This window comes from Bombina bombina, chromosome 2 (assembly GCF_027579735.1).
Source record: "Bombina bombina isolate aBomBom1 chromosome 2, aBomBom1.pri, whole genome shotgun sequence".
Classification (NCBI taxonomy): domain Eukaryota; kingdom Metazoa; phylum Chordata; class Amphibia; order Anura; family Bombinatoridae; genus Bombina; species Bombina bombina.
Genome location: NC_069500.1, coordinates 137,425,406 through 137,447,110, shown reverse-complemented (window position 1 = coordinate 137,447,110; position 21,705 = coordinate 137,425,406).

Here is a 21,705-nt window from a genome sequence, read left to right as displayed (position 1 = left end):
ATAAGTCTGGCCATACGGCAGCTGAACATCTTTTCAATGACAACATCCCCCGGTTTGGCTATCCTGGAAAGCTACATCATGACCAAGGCAGGGAATTTGAGAATGAGCTTTTCCGGAATCTTCAGCAACTTGCTGGAGTACACCATTCGAGAACATCTCCTTATCACCCTCAAAGTAACCAATCTGAGAGATTCAACCAGACTCTCCTCCAAATGCTCCATACTCTGGCTGACAAAGAAAAGGCAAGATGGAAAGATCACCTTCCTCAGATCATACATGCATATAACTGCACACGCCATGAGTCCACTGGGTACTCCCCATTCTATTTACTGTTTGGACGCCATCCTTGCCTCCCTGTTGACCTGATATTTGGGCTGATTGAAGAGGATGAGGGGGTGACTCAGAATGGATTTGCTCAACATTGGGCTGGAAAGATGGCAGAGGTGTATCAAATAGCAAGTGATAACAGCAGGCAAGCAAGTGCACGAGGCAGAGCTCAGTATGACTTAAAAGTCAAAGGTGTGATTCTAAAGCCTGGAGACAGAGTCCTTGTCAGAAACTTGAGTGAGCGAGGAGGCCCAGGAAAACTCAGGCCGTATTGGGAGAAGATCATTTTTACAGGTAGCAGACAATCCTGTATATGTGGTGAGTCCTGAGAATGGGAACCAAAGAGGGACCAGAACCCTACACTGAAACTTACTGTTATTAGTGAACGACTTGCCTGTGGAGACACCACCACAACCACTGAAACCTGCAAAACAGAGACAAGGTAACAGAGAATCAAAGATAAGAGAATCTTCTTACCACAGTGACACAACCTCTTCAGATGAGGACAGCTCTGGAAGATACTGGTTGAGAATCCCTGAGAGTTGGACAGAGCATAGAAAAGAAAATACTTGCCGGCAAGGTTCAGAACTGGGTCAGGGGAATCCTCTTGTCAAAACAGTATCATCAGCACCTGAGAGAAAAGAAAGAGATCAAGTACAAGTCCCACTAAGGGAGAGAAACAGTTTGACAGAGAAGTAATTGCCAGATGAACTGATCCTGCATCAAACATTTTCACCCAAGGCTAGTGTAGATAGTGAAAGTGAAGGTACCCAGCCTGATGAAGTAGAAAGTTTGGAAATAGAAGACAATATCGAACCAAGATGATCTGTAAGAGAGAGAAAGCCAAAGCAAAAGTTTACATATGAAACACTGGGTCAGCCATCACTACAACCACAGACCATGCTCCACAGTGTAGCAGCATATACCTTTCCTCACTTACCTGTATGGGTACACAATATTATATGCCACCACTCTCATATCATACACTTCAAAACTCATACAATGTGGCACCATACATTACAACAGTGACAGTATATTAAGTTAAGAAAGTTGTGTTTCAGGGTAATAAAACTGTGACTGAGTGTATATATATTTTAGTAGCTGGAGCCATTTTATTTTGTCAGGGAGAATGTGACACATAAAATATATGTGCACAATTGTATATTTTATGCAATTTTCATGTTTCATATTGAACGATGTTTGTTTAATTGTATTTGTTTTATATGGTGCTTGTAATAATTTTCTATGAAAATGCAACTCTCTGTTGTGAGAGCATAGGACTCCTATTTTGAAATAATTTACTATGAGAATGCAACTCTCTGTTCTGAAAGCATGGGACTCTTATTTTGACATGGACTTATGATCCTGAAGGATTGTGGGAGATCATGGGTGGAGCAAAGAGACTGTTTTTGTTTTACCTCATAACCATTGAGGATTATGTAAAGTTCACACTCATTCTCCTTATTTCCTGTTTTAACAGGTATGCCTAAAGAAATACCACACAAAACACTTCAGGTGTAAAAGAGATATTTTATGTACAGATTTATTTCATGTGTAAAATGTTAGATGGGTGAAAATAAGAGAGATATGTTAACATTTCTGTATTTAATTAATCAGTTGATCTGTAAATACTGTATGTCTGAGGTAATCTAAATAAGATTGTAAGGCTAATCCTAAATTATTTTATTAATGTATTATTGTATGTATTGTGTACTTGTAAAGCGCGTAAGGGTCTCAAGGCGCTGCTCATTTTATTTACCTCCGAAGGATGAAAGGCTGAGTGGACCTTGCTGGGGATTGAACCTGCAATCCTTGGGTTGCTACAGAGCTCAGCCACTGTGCCTTAGCATGCTGAGCTATCCATTCATTCCAGTTACTTTTGAATTATTTTATTAATGTATTATTCATTCCAGTTACTTCTAAAATATTTTATTAATGTAGTATTCATTGCAAATACTTTTTAAATTATTTTATTAATGCAGTATTCATTGGTGTTAAATGCTATATAATGTTAATGTTAATATAAAATGTGCATTGGTAACAGCAGTGCCTGACATAGAGTCAGTTATTTACAGTTAAATATACTTTATATGCAGATAATTTCAGATACATTATTGTCTTCTATTAGAAAATATTTATTACATGTCCTGTTATGTATGACATTCCCTTGTATAGATAAGAATGTAAAGTTTGTGAGATTGATTTACATGAAAAGTGATGAAGGAATACTGTAGGGAAAATGAATATGTGCATGTTTAATATTTATGAAAAATAAGCACAAATTACATGTTACTTGGTAATTAAGATTGCAAAACTTTATTGTTTGAATGTAATTACAAAACTTTATTGTTTGAATACAATTGCAAAACTATTGTTTGAATGTAATTACAAAACTTTATTGTTTGAATACAATTGCAAAACTTTATTGTTTGAATACAATTTCAAAACTGTGTTTGAATACAATTGCAAACAAATATATGTTTAATAAATATAACCATTGAGGATTCTGTGAAGTACACACCCATTCTCCTTATTTCCTGTTTTAACAGGTAACATTTAATCTGCTTACTGGCCTCCTGAATGGGGTCTGTAACACTTACAAGCTCTAAGCTAAGAATAAAAGCAAAACTTGAAGAGTTACTTATTGCATCTGGCCTATTGGGGCAAGCCCAGGTACCACGTCAAGGTCTCTTCCAAAACCTGGGTCCCTAATACAGCCATAAAAATGCAAGCTCTCAATCAAACTGGGAACAATTCAGGGTTCACAGACTTATCTAATCACCCTAGACATATACAATCACGGAAGGGGACTGCACTCTCAGACTGGACTGGGTACACATCCCAAGACCCTGCAACATGCTCTGGACTGGGTATGTGTGTGTATGTGTACTGTATATATATATATATATATATATATATATATATTTATTTATTTAATAATACAAATTACATTTCTTTCTATGTGAAGAACAAAGAGATGAAGAATTACTAACCTCAATGAGCGTTATTGAAATATTAAATATATATATATATATCACAGCGCTAAATTGCTCACAGTATTATAAACATACAAATCAGAATAGCAATAAAATAATGAATGATTGAAACAAGGTATACAAAAATCTACAGAGTTATTTAGGCAGGTAGTGATGTAGATCAGTTAAATTGTTAATCAAGACTAAGACCTATATTCAATATGGTCTGCTTCTAATATTATACATATGGATTAAACAATTAAACCAAATGTTGATGGGAAATGTAAATATGGCATAAACAAAATGACAAATAAAGAATCTGCAATCAATATGGTCTACTTCTAGTGTTATACATATATAATCATACGACTGATAAACCAATTGTTGGAGGAAAGGTGAAAATAGGTCTAAACCAAAAAAGACACTATAAAAAGATTATGGTAGAACTATTGTTTTGCTTTGAGCTGTGAGTTATCCTTTATAGGGCAATCAGTGTACTTACACAAAATAACCTCAATCATATGAGGTAAGTAATGGTTATTCAGATGTCAGACTCGTTAACTGTAGGTCTGTGGCTGTGTTTATCAGTGCTGGATCTTATCTCTCATACGTTGTATGATGTTGTGACGTAGATTAGTCCTCGCTTGAACTTGTTAGGTTGTCAGCGTAGTCTCACATGAAGGAGATATACAGAGAGAAAGACATAGCGTAATACAGTATAATGAAAACGTTGTACACAAAGTGTTGAATCTTACTCACAGAGGTAACCTCAATAAGAATATGAGGTATCAAAAATGCATATTTGTACAAAACGAAAAAAATCACTCAAGGCAACCGGTAAAATCACTACTTACACCCGGTAACACCAATCCTATGAGGTAAGGAATGAGCCAACTATGTTAGGATTGAGCCAACACTGTTGGGATGTAGCTCTCATAGGCTTAGTAGTCTGTCCTATAGAGAGGGAATATTTGTGCCAAGTTTTCCGTCACTCCTTAGGTATATCCAATGGTGCTCACATAAAAGAAATGAAATGGAACAAGGCGAACATAGGGTAACATAATTTAGTATAGCAAGAAAGTAACCAAGTTAAAATCACACTCACAAAGGTAACCTCAATCTGTATGAGGTATCAATTCAGCATAAAAATAATGTAGGGAAATCCAAACATCCATTGAAGGTTGAATATATTAAAAGCTCATGAACATGTAGTAAAATAAAAGTCCATAAGAGTGTATGAAGGTTAAAACCAGAAGGACTGGAGAAATATCCAATGTAGCAGCCGGAAATAACACCTTTATGAAACCTGATGCTTTTCAAAGTCTTAAACTTCTTCATCATAGGTAAATTGTAAACTGGCATTTTGCTCAATACATTTGGATTGTTTTTTGTTTTTCTTTCCAACTATCAACCTAAAAGGCTAAAATGATTTGTTATAGCAAGTAATTTTAAGTCTAGTGCACCTTTTGTGTGGAAGAGCCACTTAAAACCTGCAGAGCACTGCAGGTCTCCAAGTGGAAACTACCCCTGATCTAATTAGCAGTGCTAGTTACAGAATTGGGTTGTGTGACTAGCACTGCAGATTGGATCAGCAGAAGTTTCTGCTTGGGGCCCGCTGTGGTACTTCTAATATATGTTTAACACCTTTATGGGAACTAAGAACATAGAAGTGTAAGGTTGCTACTATAATGGTCCTTTAAGCATAGTTTGTCCAGTATACTACTAGGCTAAAAGGGACTGCACCTTTATTAACACCCCTTGATTGAATAAGATACTAATCATGATATTCTCAGGATATATACACTTGCCTTTATGAGATTTTTACTGTGGATGCATAGTTTGTTGTCAATTATAACATATGTTCTCTTATCAATGGTGTAATTTTTGATGTCATGCAAAACTGCATCAACAAGGGTAGGGAAAGCAGTTTTAGGCCCTTATTTAATAAATAGCAGGTGAACCTGTCACCCGCATTTGGCGCTAGGGAGGATCCCACACATATTATTGCACAAGTACTGTATGTGCTTGTGCAGCCCCACTTCCTATTGTGCCAGAGCTTGTCAATCATCCTAGCCTGATGTAACGGAGGGTTTAAGAATACCGCTCTGCGGTTGCAGAGTCACATAAGCAAATCTATACCACAAGGGTTAAAAAGCAGCATCCACAATTTCATAACTAGCCCATAATCTTTATCTTTTACACATTTGCATTATACAATATATAATCATTTGCTGTGTCCCTTTTAAAAAAGTAGTATCATTTTGTCACAGTAAATCATGTTAGCTTTGGACTTAATTAATTAAAAAAAGTCTTATGGGAGCAGAATCCTGTAATTCCTATGTCCCACTTTGTCTTTTCTATCTTTTCTTTATTGTACCCCTAGTACAGCGCTGCTGAATCCATTTTCACATCATAAATAAAATAATGATGATAATAATAATGTAGACATTTAATCAAGCCATGCAAGACCCTATCTGCATTTTTGTAAATATGCTGCACTAAAATGGACAGGGAGCCCTGTTATCAAAAACTTGCCAACATGCAGAGAAATCACACAAAATCTATATAGATTTTTATCATTATATTGCAATGTAATTATGTGTCTCTCCTTCACTTCCAGAATCCTGCATAGCTCCTAAGGCTAAAATGTGCTATTCCAAAATGCTGACCAGACTTTTTAGATAATCTCACCAGACAAGAGAGCTTTAGAGAACTGGACCCAGGGTATGGAATGTAACTTCTAAATGTACTATGTTTTGGCTTCTATGTAAATTGATAGAATGCAACCACTTGTTTTAAATTATTTTTTGACATTTATTAAAATATAAATTAAAATTGCGCATACAAGGACTTTTTTTATTATTAAAGGGACATTCCGGCTAAAATTGAAACTCACATGAATACATTTCATTTTTGAATTAAAGCATTTTTGTAATATACATGTATTACTCAAAATGTTTCAAATAAAAGCTATAGCTGTTTCAAACATGTATATAAGTATGCTCTGTGCACCAGCATTTTAAACAGCACTTGCTTAGAGAGCCTAAAGTGCTTGCAACATCTGGTTATGACTCGATTTATTAATCACTGACATGGTACAAGTCCCACTAGTGCTTTGAGCAGCTGCAGTATTTAAAATGCTGGGGCAATAAGAACATTTAGCTATGCGTCACATGCACGTGACAAAAATGATAACACTAAAACAGTGATAAATATTTATAGAAGCATTTTTGACAATACATGCACATTGCAAATATGTTTCTATTTAAAAATGTAATTCACCTATGTGCATTTTAATTATGATCGGAATGTCCCTTTAACTTTTTACAGGATATATTAATAGCCATAAAATAAAAAATTACTGTGAAACTGAAAAGAATACGGAAATACTGAAATCATTTAACAAAGTGAAATTCAATCCCAACAACATAATTGTAGCATAAAAAGCCAGTGCAACCTACTGAAAAAAATATATATATCTGGGCTTATATGAAATAATGCAATTTATATTATCTGCATCATGTTTGTCAGTGCTTCTGGTTGTATTCTTATTAGACCTCCTGTCAACTATATCATAGTTTAAAATGTCCAATGATAAATAGGATTACTGGTATGCTAAGCAGAGAAACACATTTTCATCTGTGAACAATACAGTTTTGGTGGTTTACACTATCTTTGGCAGAACGAGGTAAATAAAACTCCAAATTCTTACTACTTATCACCCGTCGCCCTTATGCTGTCTTAACAATCCTCTAAAGAGACAGCTCATAAAAATTTGAAAGTTGAGCAAAACAACAAGACTGCCAAGTGTTCTGGCTTAGTTAGAAGAGGCAAGAGCAACAATATTGAAGCCAAACATGAAGAGTGCGTAGCTACTTCTGATGTGGGGGTCTGCAGTCTTGAATCATTTGGCAGGTCTGGCTAATGTATCCTTCCAAGGTAAAAACAGAGCAAAGCATTTTTTTTATTGTTTGCACATATGCCACTGACAAGATATGCTCCATTTGTAAAAGTCTTCTTATAAATAAATAGTAGTTAACTTCTGTTATGTTCTATAACTTCTTTAATGGCATGTTAATAACTTTAGATTGGGTATCCTAGACCATGGGTGGTAACCCTATGACACAATTGCCCATATTTGCAGGCCCACTCTCTTTGACCATACAGCTTGGTCTCATTGGCAGCAATAGTAGTACTTAATAATTTATTTTCCTTTTAAATCCATGCTATAAATCAGCAATTAAAGGGACAAAAAAGGGAAACAATGCTCTATTTGCTCTGTAACGGGATACACATTTAGATAAAGACAGTTTAAGAGCAGCATTGTACTACTGGGAGCTAGCTAAACACAACTGGTGAAAAGAAGCAAACATGTGTAGCCACTAATCACCAGCTACCTCCCAGTAGTGCTTTGCAGCTACCAAATTTACCTAGGTATGCTTTTCAACAAAGAATGCAAAGATGAATACATTTGATAATAGAAGTAAATTGAAAAGCCTTTAAAGCTGCATGCTCTATACAAAGTTTAAATATGACTTCAATGCCCTTTTAAGTTTTAATTGTTGATATACAGCATATTATGCATTTTAAATAAAACTTTCTTTAAAAATACTATTGGGCATTTTTAGGAGATTATTGCCAATTTAGTGAACAGTTTCCATGAATAATATGGTAGGCATTAAAGAAGGTGCTCAATGTGGCAGTTTCACAAACAGTCCTCTCTTGGCTATTCAAGCTCTATAGTTTTTCCTGTTTATAGGAACCTGAAGTTCATACAACTCTTCATCCTTTAGTAAATTGGCCAATTGACATTAGAACTAAGATGGCTGAAAAGCATGGGGGGGTTATTTGTTCTATATTACTACAATCTAACCAATATCAACTATTAAACTTCTAGAGGCCGAATTATCATATGTCTGTCGGAACCTGATCCGACAGTGTGGATCAGGTCCGACAGACATCGCTGAATGCGGAGAGCAATGCGCTCTCCGTATTCAGCATTGCACCAGCAGCTCACAAGAGCTGCAGGTGCAACACCGCTCCCTGCAGACTCGCGGCCAATGGGCCGCCAGCAGGGGGGTGTCTATCAACCCGATCGTACTCGATCGGGTTGTATTGTGGCGATTCCTGTCCTCCTCATCAGAGCAGGCGGACAGGGTTATGGAGCAGCGGTCTTTAGAAGACTCGCCAGAAACACGGGCCCACAAGCTCCATATGGAGCTTTGTAAATGGGCCTCCTAGAGTTATATCTCTTTTTTGTTACTGCCAGGCTGTGCTTGTCCACTGGTGTGATGCCCTTCTTGATCTTGACTTTATATCTGCTATTAGCCAGCAAAGAATGTTCTTCCTCCAGACATTTGTTTAAATAGTTCTGTATTGATTCAGCTTTTGTCTATACTCTGACCTGTCGAATTTACTTCTTGTTATACTTCAGCTTTACTGACCTATCATAGGTGCATTATGGATTTGCTAAACTGTTGTCCTTGATACGCATACAGTTCTTTACTCATATAGCTCTTTACAGTGTATTTGATGGTTTTCTACGTGCTCCTTATTGCCTATTATGGATTTGCAGCAAATCTTATCCTGACAGGAAAATCAGGTTTTCACATAATCCTTAATATTGATATTGGTGAGCTGTTTCAGCATATGACTTTATTAGCACAAATAGTGACAAAGGCCTGACTCAACTACAAGCAAAAATGAATCAGATACAAAACACAAGTTGCTGTTTACCATGTCAGATGAAGTCACTCTGCTCATAAACCTGCTTTAGACCTAGAACCACTGCTTAGGAATGTACCTAAACTTTTTGCCTTTATATCATTGATTATATTAAGGCGCCTACAATAAAGGCATTAACAAAAAAAGGAACTCTGGACTTTACTAACCAGCTATTGGACACCAATAATGACACATTCACGTATTTGCAATCCTTTCTTAATGACTTTTTTTCTATTTAATATGGCAAGTCCTTAGCATTAAAAATAGTAGAGGACTATTTTGAGGAATTCTATCAGAGATCTGTCCTCAGTGACTTAGTTAGTTTAATTTAGTACTATCTTGGTACTTAAACCATGAAATTGCAAAGGTTGTAATCCCTGATACTTTACAGTACTTAGTCCAAATATGTATGAAAGTAACATTTCCTGACAATAAATCTTAGTAGAAGATCATTCATGAAGTATACCCATAGCTTTACCATGAACCTTTGTCTGTACTGCAGTGGAGATGACAACATTTTCATACTTGCCCAATCCATTCTGGATCTAAAAATGTTAAGCAAACTAAATTGAAGAAAGCATCTGTCATAATCAATTGATTATGAAGCCCCTGGCTTTTTCATGGATATTGCCTTTGATACTGCTCATCATATACACAGTGTACCTCACTTATCCAAGGTTTTGATGCCCCCTTAAGTAAGGTTGATAAGTTGTCTTATGAAGACTAATAACTTGTCATGGGTATCCTTTGAAAGTATCTCATCTCCAACTGTTCATAATTTCCTTGGCTTTCCATTGCTTTGAAATCATGGCTAGTTAGAGGAAGGGAAGATGATCATCTGAAACATTACCTTATGTTATAATAAATATGTTCATCTTTTGATGTAACTCCAGTAAGTATGAATCATAATTTACCTACATGGATATGTTGGACAAATACAGCACCGGGTGGGAGTGATCCATTGCATATATTGTTCCTTGACAAGAAATATTGGATAGTCACATTTCAAAGCTTCAAGCTAATATCTCTACATCATGATAAACTGATCAGTTCACAATTCTGTTTATTATACAACTAACACTAAATCCCTTTTTAAGAATGAAAAATCCCTTTTTGATGTAAGAAAACTTACTAATTGGTCTGTAGTTCCATAGTAAATTTATTGCTTTTTACATTGGTTGAGTTTCAAGTGATATGCTGTCAGAAAGTCATTGTGGAGAATACAAATTTTATTTCAACAAATTTGAAACTGTTAAATGTAATTATGATAGTAAATCCTGCAAATTTTTTAAAAACATTTTAGTCTTTCCTTAATCAAGCCAAATCAAGCCTATTGAATGCTCTTCTAAGTGCATAGACTACATTCTACATTTGGTATGACTACTATGAGTTGTCAGAGTTTATTTCTTTACGTGCAAGTTACACCACAATTTTTTCCATCCAAATCTCTTAACTTCTTTTAAAACCTCAGTTTAAGAAATTAAAAAATATATAAGATTTCGCAATCTGCCTTTTGAATTAAAAACTACATAATATATGAACCTATTGGCTTAAAATAAAGATGAAAACAAATGTTTATATAATTAAATGCATTCTGCCTCTTCAATATTCAAACTTGCCAACTTTGTGTGGACTTCTGACATGTAATTATATTTTACAAACATATTTTCATATAAAAATATTAAAATTAGTTATAATTCATAGTTATGAGGTTAAGGTAACGTTATAGCTCATTGGCCTGGAAAATGTAAATTTTGTCTTGATCAAAAATTAGCTAATGATGAACAAGTCAAAGATGTGTCTTAATTGGGCTTCTTATAATTATAGAATACACTGGACATGCAAGAAAAGTCATCTACTGACTAGGGGACTATGTGTGGGAAGAGTATGAAAGGGGAATACGATATACTTGGAGGAAATGAGCAAAAATATTTATATGTACTTTTAAACATTTATGATTGACTTGAAATGTACTATTGTATTAAATACATATATCTGAGCTTATATTATGGATGTTTCCAGTCACATTTTTTTCTCTCATGACAGAATGTGGGTGAAAATGGTTGAAAGCCATTCAACTTTCCAGTACAAATCTAAAAAACACATTTATTTAAAATTATAATAAGGAATAAATGATAATGCATTAAACAGTGAATCCATCTGAGAAAAATTGTAATTATTAAATATATTCAACTTTATGCTAAACATGTAACGATAAATATTAAACAGTGTATTTCATAATTTTAAAACATAATCGTAAAATGAGCATACAAATTATATTCCCAAATTTTACTGTAAATAATTGTAAAAAAAAATGTATCATCACTAAATGGAATTATTTTTTATGACGTCAGCAGGATAGGTAATTCAGTGCTTGATTATAGAGCAAAATGTATTATTGACAGAAAAAGTGAATTTTCTAGGCCACTTAAAAGCATTAGCTAGGCCTCATCTTAAATATTTTATTATTATTTGTATTGATATAATTTATTTATTGAGCGCCAAGCAGATTATGCATTCTGGAGATGGTATAATATAAATAAGCTAGATGTTCAATGGAAGGCTCAATTATCTAAAAAAATAAAACTTACAAGAAAGGAAGACTTCATTACCTTAATATGCATAATGTACAGGAGTAAAGGAAAAGAGCATATACAGGGAGTGCAGAATTATTAGGCAAGTTGTATTTTTGAGGATTAATTTTATTATTGAACAACAACCATGTTCTCAATGAACCCAAAAAACTCATTAATATCAAAGCTGAATAGTTTTGGAAGTAGTTTTTAGTTTGTTTTTAGTTATAGCTATTTTAGGGGGATATCTGTGTGTGCAGGTGACTATTACTGTGCATAATTATTAGGCAACTTAACAAAAAACAAATATATACCCATTTCAATTATTTATTTTTACTAGTGAAACCAATATAACATCTCAACATTCACAAATATAGATTTCTGACATTCAAAAACAAAACAAAAACAAATCAGTGACCAATATAGCCACCTTTCTTTGCAAGGACACTCAAAAGCCTGCCATCCATGGATTCTGTCAGTGTTTTGATCTGTTCACCATCAACATTGCGTGCAGCAGCAACCACAGCCTCCCAGACACTGTTCAGAGAGGTGTACTGTTTTCCCTCCTTGTAAATCTCACATTTGATGATGGACCACAGGTTCTCAATGGGGTTCAGATCAGGTGAACAAGGAGGCCATGTCATTAGATTTTCTTCTTTTATACCCTTTCTTGCCAGCCACGCTGTGGAGTACTTGGACGCGTGTGATGGAGCATTGTCCTGCATGAAAATCATGTTTTTCTTGAAGGATGCAGGCTTCTTCCTGTACCACTGCTTGAAGAAGGTGTCTTCCAGAAACTGGCAGTAGGACTGGGAGTTGAGCTTGACTCCATCCTCAACCTGAAAAGGCCCCACAAGCTCATCTTTGATGATACCAGCCCAAACCAGTACTCCACCTCCACCTTGCTGGCGGGAGTCGGACTGGAGCTCTCTGCCCTTTACCAATCCAGCCACGGGCCCATCCATCTGGCCCATCAAGACTCACTCTCATTTCATCAGTCCATAAAACCTTAGAAAAATCAGTCTTGAGATATTTCTTGGCCCAGTCTTGACGTTTCAGCTTGTGTGTCTTGTTCAGTGGTGGTCGTCTTTCAGCCTTTCTTACCTTGGCCATGTCTCTGAGTATTGCACACCTTGTGCTTTTGGGCACTCCAGTGATGTTGCAGCTCTGAAATATGGCCAAACTGGTGGCAAGTGGCATCTTGGCAGCTGCACGCTTGACTTTTCTCAGTTCATGGGCAGTTATTTTGCGCCTTGGTTTTTCCACACACTTCTTGCGACCCTGTTGACTATTTTGAATGAAACGCTTGATTGTTCGATGATCACGCTTCAGAAGCTTTGCAATTTTAAGAGTGCTGCATCCCTCTGCAAGATATCTCACTATTTTTGACTTTTCTGAGCCTATCAAGTCCTTCTTTTGACCCATTTTGCCAAAGGAAAGGAAGTTGCCTAATAATTATGCACACCTGATATAGGGTGTTGATGTCATTAGACCACACCCCTTCTCATTACAGAGATGCACATCACCTAATATGCTAAATTGGTAGTAGGCTTTCGAGCCTATACAGCTTGGAGTAAGATAACATGCATAAAGAGGATGATGTGGTCAAAATACTCATTTGCCTAATAATTCTGCACACAGTGTATGATAAAAACAGTTTTTTAAGAAATTTTAATAATGCTGAGGCTGAAAGTATTTTCACAAAAAAAGAACAGCATAACAAAGGATCATGATCTTAAACTGGTGAGTAGTACGTCCCACAGTATTTGAATCAGGGAATAAACTTGTAAAGGAAGTAAGGCTCCATTACAATGCAAATAAATTATCTTGAGTGATGTGTTTCATGAACCACATTTATCATACTATCAGTGGACACGGGTACCAGGCTGTCCTCCTTTGTTTGAGATGAATAAGTGGCATTCAAATGAGTCTGGGATGTTTTAAGTTTGCCCTCTCTTAGGCTGTTGAGAGGTTAAGAAGCAGCGATCTTTACTTATAGAGCAGAGCTGCACTGCAAGGCTTCTGAAGTGGCATCCACAGCTTGATAAATGGACCATTCAGTGTAAAATTAAATTATAAGCGCTAGAGAAAACAACCCATCTTAACTATTGAATTCCCCTCCAGGAAAAACAAAAAGTGAGAACAAAAGAACAGGTAATAGTTAAGCGCTAAAAGCGAAGGTTGGAAAGGAGATATGTAAATCTATAATTGACAGAGCGGCGGCGTGTAATGCGAATGGAAATCTATTATAAGGAATTATAATGGATACTATAAATTATAGTGGTTAATATAAATATTATGAGAAAATAACAATATATATATATATATATATATATATTCTATTCAAATGAAAAAAGTGAAGGATGCAAATAGGTACAAATATAGATACAATTTATTAAAAGTAAGGTCTAAAACAATGTGTCAAATGATATGCAAAAATATATATATATTTAGGCAAACAATATACTAAAACATATGTATCTAAAAGTGCAGGGACGTCTCCCTTATTAGTTACTAATAGTAACACTCATTAAAATGGTAAAAAATTAACTGGTTGCAGTATATATTACTTGCGTTTTTAGCAAACAGTGGAGCAATATTTCTTAAGATGTCCAGTATAGCAGCGAGGTAACTGACGAGTATAAGGCCGCGTTGTATGCGGCTAGGTATTACCAGATGGTATTGAATACGCATTTTTTATGGCTCCTACGTGACCGATGTGACGTCACTGATGTTGGTTACGTGCAGCGTTTCTATAGTTGCCCCTATTCCGCAAAAGATCGCGGAAGTCCTGGGGGATAATTGTAGTACTTGGCGGTCAAAATGGATGACTTAATATTAGGAATATGTGATCCTCTGGTTGTGCAGGCTGTGCGGTCGCGATGTAGCGACTCAGGATACGATTTGTTGCCTTTGGTTGCTAGTAGCAACTAGTGGGTCCTTTTGATGCAGAAACTTGGCGGTCGTATAAATACGATTAATAGGACAGATATATCTTTGCGGTCGTTTTAAAAACAACTAAAAACGACTAAATGTCTTAGAATAGAGAAACTTGGCGGTCGCTATATAGCGACTAGGAGATCCTTTTTCTTTGCGGTCGTTAGTAACGACTCAGGTGTTCCTTCACTACCACTTGATCTTCTTCTCCGCTCTGACGCAGCTTGCATTTAGTCGTTTTTAGTTGTTTTTAAAATGACCGCAAAGATATATCTGTCCTATTAGACATACAATAGGGAGAGCAAAAGAGAGGGGGGAGAGCACAAAAGACAGGGGAGAGAGAGCGCAAAAGAGAGGGGGGAAGAGAGGGGAGAGACAGAGAGGGAGAGAAAAAGAGAGGGGAGAGAGCAAAAGAGAGGGTGAGAGCATAAGAGAGGAGAAAGAGAGAGCAAAAGAGAGAGGGAGAGAGACAGCAAAAGATAGGGGGAAAGAGAGCAAAATAAAGGAGGGAGAGAGAGCAAAAGAGGAGAGAGAGAGAGAGCAAAAGAGAGGGGGAGAGAGAGAGAGACAGAGCAAAATAGGGGGGATAGAGAGAGCAAAAGAGGGGGGATAGAGGGAGCAAAAGACAGGGAGAGAGACAGCAAAAGAGAGGGGGGAGAGCAAAAGAAAGGGAGAGAGAGAGAGAGAGAGAGAGAGAAAGCAAAAGAGAGGGAGAAAGACAGCAAAAGAGAGGTGGAGAGAGAGCAAAAGAGAGGGGAGAGAGTGCAAAAGAGAGGGGATGAAGAGAGGGGAGAGAGAGCAAATGAGAGGGGAGAGAGAGCGTGCAAAAGAGAGGGGGAGAGATAGAGCAAAAGTGAGGGGGAGAGAGCATAAGAGAGGGGGGAGAGAGAGCAAAAGCGAGGGGGAGAGAGAGAGCATAATAGAGGGGGGACAGAAAGAGCAAAAGAGAGGGGGAGAGAAAGAGCAAAAGCGAGGGGGAGAGAGAGAGAGCAAAAGAGGGGGGATAGAGACAGCAAAAAACAGGGAGAGAGACAGCAAAAGAGAGGGGGAGAGAACAAAAGAGATGGGGAAAGAACAAAAGAAAGGGGGGAGAGAGAGAGCTAAGAGAGGTAGAGAAAGAGCAAAAGAGAGGGAGGAAGAGAGAGTGAGAGCAAAGGAGAGGGGGGAATAGCGCAAAAGAGAGGGGGAGAGAGAGCGCAATAGAGAGGGAAGAAAAGAGAGGGGGTAGAAAAGAGCAAAAGAGAGGGGAGAGAGAGTGCAAAATAGAGAGAGGTAGATAGAGAGCAGAAGAGGGGGAGAGAGAGCAAAAGAGAGGGGGGAGAGAGAGCAAGGGGTGGGACCGCTGTACTGCAAAAAAGGGCCTGTGTACACAGGCTTTAGGACTAGTATATATATATATATATATATAACTTCCATGTGTGTCTGCACTCACAATGCAATAGAGACATCAACCAGGGTGCTAAATCAGGTATAGCAATAGTCAAATATAGAAATGGACTGCACTCACTGGATTTAGTATATAAAACAAAAAATGTATTAAGCTGACGTTTCGGGGTACGCAGACCCCTTCCTCAGACCATACCAAACCGTCTGGTCTGAGGAAGGGGTCTGCGTACCCCGAAACGTCACCTTAATAAATTTTTTGTTTTATATACTAAATCCAGTGTGTGCAGTCCATTTCTATATTTGACTATATATATATATATTTATATATTGTATATATATATAGGGAAATAGGTGTAAATACTAATAATTCAAAAAAGATTCACGGTGCAGACCTCAAAACATGAATATAATAGAAATTGCAAGAGAGAGAGTCAAAGGAAATATATTACTATCCTTTAAAGGAGAGGATATACAGCACTCATAAATTTGAATCAAAGAAACTTTTATTTCTCCTTGAACACATGCAAAATCCGATGAGCATACATTTACTAGACATATAACCTGTTTAAAATAGAAGACACAACATAACCGCTATCACTATAAAGCTTGCAAACACATAATCAATAAATTTATTTACTATGTACAGAAAAGTGTAAACAATCTGGCTAGCCGACCAAACTTATGGCAAACCGGATGCCGTACTTATCCCAAGGGAATAGAAAGTCTCAGAGCACAAGTCCCGGACAGTTTACGACCGCAGCCAGCTGCTGCACATTAGGTCCATTACTCACGTATCCCATACATTCAGCTCCAGGATCTCTGTCAAAGAGACAACACTCCCGGTGAGGTCCGATCACATGGCACTGTGACTTCACAGAAGAGGATGGATTAGCCTTGGGTAAGTAGATGAAAGCGCAACGTGCTGTGGAGAAGCTCTTATTAGTGGAGACAAACAACTCCCAGATGCTGATTGGCTGTCTGTCTTTTTAGTAAATGTCATGCACAAGCTTTCAAGAGCAATTAGCCCCAGAGTAGACCAGCATTATCCGGTGATTGCAAAACACCACAATTGTTTCCAAAACACGATTTTTCATCTGTACGATGTCAGCGCAACCACTTGCCAACTTTATCTCAATACACTTGCCAACTCTGGGAGAGTAGATAAAAAGGTTTTCTTTGGTCATTAAATAAAACATCCTTTCTAGAGCCGCATATTCATGCAGTATTGCGTGCATCTAGGAGCCATACCTCGGCACCCCAGATATTTCATACTTTGTATCAAGCCTTTTTAAAGCAACAGTTCTCCTGTTATAATTCAATGGAAAATAGGAAATGTCCTCAGTAGAAAACCAACACTATTTCAGCTCCAACAGTGAAGGTTATAGAAGTGCACATCATGCCAATGCACGTTTCACCCCCCAAAACAAACCTGTGCATACAGAGGCCTCATCAGGGTATATCTTCCATCCAGGTAGCTCCACATTTTATAGCACCTAGACATCTGACAGCTGAATTTGGCACCGGCTGGTTTAAGGTAGAATACTCCACCTTTACATTTTCCTATACACAACCAGCATTAATCTACCACAAACATTTTTTGAAATTATATGTCAGATTTGGACCAGCATTTCACCCTACTTCAGAATGACCTCAAAGATATTACGATACTATACTGAACAGACCTCAAGCTTATATGTATTAACAATTATTATTTACAAAAAGGACGCAAATTTATTCTTTATACCAATGGGAATTCTAATGCCAAGTCTAAAAATCCATCTTGCTTCCTTTTGCAAGAGGACTTTATTATTATCACCAGCTCTACCTGATGTGATACATTTATCAATAGCAATACATTTTAAAGATTGTACCTCACTATTATGTATGTACAATGTCATCACTGTGTTCTTGAATTCTATCTTTTATAGCTCTCTTAGTTTTACCAACATAAAAAGTTTGACAGGAACAACGTAACAAATAGAGAACACCTTTCCGATTGACAATTAAAAAGGAACCTTATATCATAAAATTTTATACCATCAACAGAGAACCTTTTTGTACTATCCATATGCAGTGGCCACAGGGAAAACTGCCTTTTATTCCCTTATTTAACTTTATCCAATCTGCATCAGAGGGCCCTTTGATAAACTGAATTTTTACTAACCTATCTTTTAGATTTTGAGCCTTTCTGGCTACCATTTGCGGTCTGTTAGAAGATGGCAGTTTCTATTCAATATCTGATGTAGTTCATTCCATTGACTATTGAAGATAGAAATTGGTCCTTTTTCTTTCTCCTTCTTTTTATCATACATAATGGTGTCTCTAGGCCTACCCCTTGCTCTGTATAGTGCCCTTTTAATGCATTTCTTAGAGTATCCTCTTTTGAGAAATCGTTCTGCCATTTGAGCTGCATGATAGTCAAATTTTGCCATAGATGAACAATTTCTCATCAACTTGAGAAATTGTCCATATGGGATCCCTCTTATTAGATGTTCTGGATGATTACTTTGGGCATATAAGATGTTATTAGTTGCATTAGGTTTTCTGACATTTTCAGTCACGATAGAGCAACCCTCTTTCTTTGTTTTTAAGTCAAGGAATGATAACTCTTTTTCATTTGTTTCAGAAGTTAAAAAGATATTTTTATCATTTTTATTCAGGATTGAGACAAAATTGCTGAATTCCTCTGATGTGCCATCCCACAGGATGAGCACATCATCCACATAGTGGATCCATAACTAAACATGGTCTTCTATTATGTCACCATAGTTCCCAAAGACATCAAGCAGCTCCCATGCCCCTAGGTGTAGGCAAGCATAGGTGGGGGCACATACTGCCCCCATCGCAGTTCCTCTTGTTGGCAGTAGAATCTACCGTCAAAGGAGAATACATTGTTCTCTAGGATAAATTTCAATAATGACTGAATGAAATCTGAGTTTTCTTTAAATTCAGCACCTTTTGCCTCCAAAAATCCCTCAATAGCTTTTAAACCAATGCAATGAGGAATGGAAGAGTATAAACTCTTTACATCTAGTAAAGGTAGAATAGTAGTTTCTTTTACAGTAATCCCATCTAGCTTTCTGAGTAGGTCTGAAGTATCTTTTACATAAGAAGGTAGGGTATCTAGAAAGGAGCGCAAATGTTGATCCACATGAAAACCTATCTTTTCTGTCAGGCTACCAATTCCTGATACGATAGACCTACCGGGGGGGACACTTCATATTTTTGTGGAGTTTGGGTAAGACATAGAAAACCGGCATGGTGGTATATTCTGGGAACAGAAATTGGAGCTCCTTGGGGGAAATGATACCATTGCATTTAGCTTCATTAAGCAATTTAAACAGGGAATTTTTAATCAGGTTAAGAGGGTTAGTCTAATTTTTCATATTGATTCTTATCATTCACTTGTCTTTTCACCTCATTCAAATAAAGACTCTCATTCTTCAAAACCAGATTTCCACCTTTGTCCGCTGCATTAATTACTATATTTCTTTCTAATGACACGGTGAGTACACATTTTCTTCTCTGTACTGACTTGGGTTCCCGCCCCCTTCTTTGCCCTGAGGCGGACAAGCGCCATTTTAGGTTCTTCATGAACCGATCTGTGAACACCCCCCCCCCCCTTTTTTCTCCAGATTGATCGGAGCATTTTTTTTTTTCTTTCTAGTATGTCTGTATGTGAGGGACGTTAGGATTAGGAGCTGCTTGCTTCTGGAAATTGCACAGGATAGTGTGTACCTTTATTGCCCTATTAAACATTCATTGTATTCCTTCTGGGTATTGTACTTTTTGCCCTAGAAGGGTTTATATATTGTAACGTTTACCACTGTAGTTTAGTGTTAATGTTTCTAAATTAGGCTTTTTGGCTAATACAGATTAAGATACATTTAGTGTCTTTGGGGTATTTTTCATGTTTTTGGAACATTGGCTTGTTCCTATGTATACATGTTTTGTTCTCCTTTGGGATTCAGAATAGTTTCTGTAACTTTTCTGTTTCTCGTTTAGGAATTAAATTTAAAGGTTTGATTTGAGCCATTATGTCTCCCAGGATGAGGCTGTTTAGGCAATGCCACAGCTCTCTCCTTTTTTGTCCCATGCCTCAATAACATATCATGCAGTGCCCTGTGGTTCCTCTAAATCTCCTGGTGGAGTATAATTGCTGGCAGATTTTACAGCTCAGGTATTCTGCAGTTTTTTCAGTTTTTCTTTCCTACTGGGAAAATGCAAGAGGACATTTGAAGATCCAGATAGTAAGGTTCTGTTCCACATTCTACTACTCAGGCTGTTTCTTCTACTAAATGTGGCGAGAGGGATTCACCCATAGTTTATGAGGGTGAATTCTCAGATTTGGACAGTATAATTCCTTCATCTGATACTGAAGTCATCTCCTTCAGATGTATACTTGCACACCTCGTGTACTGTTATAGGAGGTTTTAGCTAATTGGACGACATTGATATCCCTGTTGTTGTCAACCCTTGGAAGTTTTGTAAACTTGGTCATTTCTATGATGTGTCTTCCATTGAGGAGAAGTTGCTAGAAAAATGCCACAGGTGTAGGAGAAGCTAGGGATACCTTCCTCCCTGTCTCCCAACCTTTATAGGTTTTTCCTGTTGCTGACTCCATTAAAATGCACAGTAGCCTAAGTAGAAGATAAGAAGCAGGAGGTTTATTTGTTCCTTTAGAACAATGCATTGTCTTATTAGACTTGCTGTCCTAGCCAGCCGGGCTTTGCAGCTGTTCAGCTGAGAAGCCTACATGTGGCTTAATGGTACAGACTAGGCTGTATAGTTCTGCAGTGGCAGATTATGAGGCCAATTTAACAAAGGTCTTGTGGACCTGATCCAACAGTGTGGATCAGGTCTGCAAGACCTTGCTGAATGCGGAGAGCAATACACTCTCCGTATTCAGCATTGCACCAGCAACTCACAACCAGCAACTCACAAGAGCTGCTGGTGCAACGCCGCCCCCTGCAGACTTGCGGCCAAATGGCTGCCAGTAGGGGGTGTCAATCAACCTGATCGTACTCGATCGGGTTGAATTGCGGCGATTCCTGTCAGCCTCATCAGAGCAGGCGGACAGGGTTATGGAGCTGCGGTCTTTAGACTGCTGCTTCATAACTGCTGTTTCTGGTGAGTCTGAAGACTCGCCATAAACATGGGCCCACAAGCTCCATACGGAGGTTGATAAATGGGCCTCTTAATATTTAGTTGGACCTGGTCTGAAAGTTTGTTTTTTTTCCTCTGACTTTGTGGGTGAAAAGTTTTTCTATTAATCATCAAGAGTGAAACTAAAGGAAAGTTTGTCTTTTAGAACTCTCTCAGACTTTCCCAGGGGCAGATTTCTTCTTCTAGAGTATCTGCAATCCATCCATTGTGCTTCTAATATGGCCCAATGGTTAGCATGTCGGCCTTTATCTTTTTCTTTTGCGGTACTTTCCATAGATATTAGGGTTATCTCGGAAGGCTATCTTTTCTGATCGGAGAGTCTCGGAACTCTCAGCTTGAGACAGCACCCCCTCTCCAGGAGCCACCAGGCTTATAAATTTATTTCCCATGTTTTGGTATTTTCTCTTGCTTATGAGTTTCATCATTCGAGAGACTTTTAGGTCCTGGGGTAGTATATGGGTGCATTTCTGGGCTTTATATGGTTCAGGTGTTATCCTTCCTTCAAACTATCTCTTCTTCAATCCAATCTATTTTCCAATGGATGAGAAATGAATCTGGAAAAGTGTTCCCTTGTTCCATCTTCATGGGTGGTTTATTGGGGACTTTTATAGTCTCTG